This window comes from Rhinopithecus bieti, unplaced genomic scaffold (genome assembly GCF_001698545.2).
Source record: "Rhinopithecus bieti isolate Rb0 unplaced genomic scaffold, ASM169854v2 scaffold_18600, whole genome shotgun sequence".
Taxonomy (NCBI): Eukaryota; Metazoa; Chordata; class Mammalia; order Primates; family Cercopithecidae; genus Rhinopithecus; species Rhinopithecus bieti.
Window position 1 is genome coordinate 38,433 of NW_016809292.1, and position 5,000 is coordinate 43,432.

Below are 5,000 nucleotides of genomic sequence, written 5' to 3' on the forward strand. Positions count from 1 at the left end.
ACCTGTTTGCATTCTGAAAACAAAGTCAATGTCATGAATGTTTGGGAGACTGTGAGAGAGACAGTGACAACACAGCAGTGGGTGCTGTAGAAATAAAGCCTGAAGAATTGAGAACAGAGGGTTTCTCAAACCAAAATTCAGTTTAAATAAAAAGAATATTAGAGTTCCCTCTTCCAATTTTGTCTATTGATTCTTCTTACTTCCTCCTATTTCATCACCATGTGTTTGGATCACAATGAGGAAAAAAGAGCAGGTGAAAAGGGAGAAACTTGAATGGACTGAGAAAACCTAAACTGAAATTTTTAAATAAGTGAAAGTCACAATTGAGTGTATATGATGAGATTCAGTTAGAAAAATACTGTTTTAGTTTTCCATGCAAGTAGGTGAAATTCATAGCACTGGAATAATTTCTTTTTTTTCTTTTTTTTTTTTTTTTTTTTGAGACGGAGTCTCGCTCTGTCGCCCAGGCTGAAGTGCAGTGGCAGGCTCTTGGCTCACTGCAAGCTCCGCCTCCCGGGTTCACGCCATTCTCCTGCCTCAGTCTCCTGCCAAGTAACTGTGACTACAGGCGCCCCCAACCACACCCGGCTAATTTTGTTTTTGTAGTTTTAGTAGAGACGGGATTTCACTGTATTAGCCACGATGGTTTCGATCTCCTGACCTCGTGATCAGCTCGCCTCAGCCTCCCAAAGTGCTGGGATTACACGCGTGAGCCACCGCACCCCACCAAAACTCATTTTTTAAACTGCCTCAATAAATCCTGAATCCCTTTTCTAATCCTTTGTGCTCCAGGACCAAGTTCTTTATTATGGCCTTTCCTCTCCATCTGCCTTCTCCTCCCATGCTCATAACTTTTTGTTGTTGTTTACTGGAAATTTTCACTCATTTTTATATCGAGAACCTGGCTCCTTTCTCTTCTTTCTGACACCAATAATTAACCTTTATCTCTAACATTTTCACCATTTCTGTACTCTCAAAATAAAGGCTCTCATATGAAATAAAACATTAAAGGAACGAAAATTTAGTTTTAACACAACTGAAACTAGTTAGTAATTAGTTTACATTTTATTCTGGAACAATTTCAAACTTTGTACAAGTTGCAAAATAAAATTCCCTTGTACAGTTTTAAAATGACTAGCTTATTTCTTTTATGATCTTTCTCCCTCTGTCTCATATGTATATATTGTATGCATATGTGTGTATGTGTGTTCAGCATGTATATAGTATGCATTTCTTTCTTTAATGTATGAGGCTAGGTTTCAGGAATTATTACATTTTAACCTTTAAGTGTTTAATTAACATTAGCTAAGAGTATGAAGATTTTAAAAAATAGCTACAATAAAATTATAAAGGCCAGGTGCAGTGGCTCACGCCTGTAATCTCAGCACTTTGGGAGGCCAAAGTGGGCAGGTCATGAGGTCAGGAGTTCAAGATCAGGCTGGCCAACATGGTGAAACTCCGTCTCTACTAAAAATACAAAAAGTGTGGAGTCTGGTGGTTTGAACAAGATGAAGGAACTGGAGCCGGGTGAGGGCAGTGGACTTGATTCCCCCGAGAGCCGAAGATGGCAGTGAACATATACTCACGTCAGTGACCAGTGATAACTTAAGTCGACATGACATACTGGCCTGGATCAATGAGTCTCTGCAGTTGAATCTGACAAAGATCAAATAATGTTGTCAGGGACTGCCTAGTGTCAGTTTATGGACATGCTGTTTCCTGGCTCCATTGACTTGAAGAAAGTGAAATTTCAAGCTAAGCTAGAACATGAGTGCATCCGGAACTTCAAAATACTGCAAGCGGGTTTTAAGAGGATGGGTGTTGACAAAATAATTCCTGTGGACAAATCAGTAACAGGCAAGTTTCAGGACAATTTTGAATTCATGCAGTGGTTCAAGAAGTTTTTTGATGCAAACTATGATGGAAAAGCCTATGACCCTGTGGCTGCCAGACAAGGTCAAGAAACTTCAGTGGCTCCCTCCCTCCTTGCTCCAGCTCTGAATAAACCAAAATTTTAGCAATGCAGCTCCGCAGAGGCCCATCTCAACACAGAGAACTGCTGCGGCTCCTAAGGCTGGCCCTGGCGTGTTATGAAAGAACCCTGGTGTGGGCAATAGGGATGACCAGGCAGCTGAGTTGATGAAGCAGGTCAATGTATTGAAACTCACTGTTGAAAACTTGGAGAAAGAGGGATTTCTACTTCGGAAAGCTATGGAGCATTGAGTTGATTTGCCAGGAGAATGAGGGGAAAAACAACCCTGTATTGCAGAGGACTATAGACATTCCGTATGCCACAGATGAAGACTTTGTGATACCTGATGAAGGGGGCCCACAGGAGGAGCAAGAAGAGTACTAACAGCCTGGACCAGCAGAGCAACATCCAAATTCCTCACTGCAAATCATGTGCTTAACTGTAAAATCCTCCCTGTTATTATCCTTAGAGGACTCACTGGTTTCTTTTCATAAGCAAAAGTACCTTTTCTTAAAATCACTTCACAGATGTTTCACTCCTTTTCCAGTAAGTTTGACTTAGGAGTGTTTATGTTATAGCAGAGCAGTATTAATATCTAGTTGGTTCACCTGGGAAACAAAGAGGCTGACTCTGGGGCTCACTGTGCGGATGCCGGTCACACTGAGTGCTGGAGAAGGTGTGTAATATGCTGAGGTGGCGACCTCAGTGAAGAAATGGAAAGACTGAATTGAATTTTAAGCTAATGTGAAATCAGATAATGTTGTAATAAATAAATGCCTTAAGAGTATTTAAAATATGCTTCCGCATTTCAGAATATAAATTGTAACATGATAAGGGATTTTGTGTTTGACGTTGTGTCTGGAAAGGAAGGACTAGACCTTGGAACCTTTAGAACTTGCTGTCACAAGTCTTAGAGGGCTGCTTGAATCCTCATAGCCTAGGCTTTGGTCTAAAAGGAACATTTTAAAAGTTGCCCTGTAAAGCCATTTGGTATCATTGACCAGTTGCATCCCTGCTAAAGAGCAAGGGCATTGTTGACTGGATAATAGAGGATATGTTTCAGTCCTAAGATGTTCGAGGTGAAGAGCTTGGTTTTCATTGAGCATTTCTCTATTTTTCCAGTTATTCCCAACATTTCTTTGTATTATCTTTTTGGGGAAGTCAGGTGTGTCCTTTTTTTAGTCTAACAACTACTTTTGGGGACTTGTCCTCGTCTCTGGGATTTGAATGGGGATTGTATCCCATTTTACTGTCTTTTAGGTTTATATTTACCATGTTTCTCTTCTCTGCTCCCCTTGCCCACTGGGGACTACTCTTTGGCTCCTTGAAGTTTGCTACTTAGAGTTGGAAGTGTAGCACGCAGGTGACCATGCTGCAAGTTCTTTCTGGACCTCTGGCAAAGGGAGTGGTCAGTGAAGGCCATCCTCACCTGGGGACCTGCCAGGCCGGGGTGTTTTCGGTATCTGCTGTCCACAGCTCTCCACTGTCATCCGCATACTTTCCCAGTGCACTAATCTCTTTGGAGATAAAATTCATTAGTGTGTTGCTAAATGTTAATTTTCTTTTGTACAAAATATAGTACCGTGTCTGAATTAATTATTAATATTGAAAGTATTTCATTCTTTAATGCTCCCTCATTCGTTTTGCCCACAGCCTTTTCAGTTCCTTTGTTTGGCAGGATTTTGCAAAATGTGTCTCACCCACTACTGAGATTGTTCAGTCCCTGATGTATTTGTATTGATTTGTTTCTGGTGGTAGCTTGTCCTGAAATGTGTGTAGAAAGCAAGTATGTTCTGATAAAATTGTTGTGTAGTGCATGCTCTGTTTGAAATTCAGAGGAAAACCCAGATTCAATGATTGACAATGCCAAAAAATGCAAGTAACTAGCCATGGTTCAGATGGCAGTGGTGTTATTTGTCTTTTGTGGCCTTTTAGACTTTTGTTGCCCTAAAATTACATTTTTTTGGAAACCCATTTTCCACTTGGTCTTTCTTGACAGAGTTTTCTTCTACTTTACAAAGTTTATAAATAAACTTCTGTATTTCAAGAGTTAAAAAAAAAATTAGCTGGGCGTGGCGGTGCATGCCTGTAATCCTAGCTACTGGGAAGACTGAGGCAGAAGAATCGCTTGAACCCAGGACGCACAGGTTGCAGTGAGCGGAGATTGCACCACTGCACCCCAGGCTGGGCGACAGAGACAGACTCCATTTCAAAAAAGAAAAAAAAAATACATACAAAAAATTTAACAGTAATATAATACTTTATTCTAATCTTCAGTCCTAATTCCAGTTTATTCAATGATGCCAATAATGTTCTGTATAGGGATCATTTTCAGGATTGGATCCAGGCCCAAATCCCATAACGAATAAAGTTTGCATATCTCTCTAGTCTTCTTTAATCTCAGACAGCTTCTCAGCCTTTCTTTCCTGACACTGACATTTCTTGAAGAATACAAACCAGTTATTTTATAGACTCTCTCTCAGTTTAGATTTGTCTGATATTTCCTTATAAGTAGATTCAGGTTACGCATTTTTGGTTGGCACAGTACTTAAGTGATGCTATGTCCTTCTCGAGGCATCAAAATGGAGGCCTAAAATGTCCAATTGCAGTTTATTGATGATGTCAACTTTGATCAGTTGGTTAAAATATCATTATATCCACTTCAGAGTTACTATTTTTCTTTTGTAATTAATAACAAATTTGACAAGATATACTTTGAGAATATGTAAGTATTGTGTTTCTCATCAAATGCTGTCCAGTTGATTAAACATGTATTGAGGTGGGCAGATCACCTGAGGTTAGGAGTTTGATTCCAGCCTGACCAAAATGGTGACACCCCATCTCTACTAAAAATACAAAAAAAAAAAAAGAAATTAGCTGAGCATGGTGGCACACGTCTGAGGTCCTGGCTACTTGGGAGGCTGAGGCAGGAGAATCACTTGAACCCAGAAGGCGGAGGTTGCAATGAGCTGAGATCACACCATTGCACTGTAGCATGGGTGACAAGAGTGAAACTCAGTCTCAAAAA

At 40.2% G+C, this 5,000-nt stretch overlaps 1 pseudogene; it reads left to right on the forward strand.

Moving 5' to 3' along the window:
* The first annotated feature begins 1,564 nt into the window (after window positions 1–1,564).
* LOC108540068 (microtubule-associated protein RP/EB family member 1 pseudogene) lies at window positions 1,565–2,356 on the forward strand (annotated as a pseudogene).
* Window positions 2,357–5,000: the final 2,644 nt, after the last annotated feature.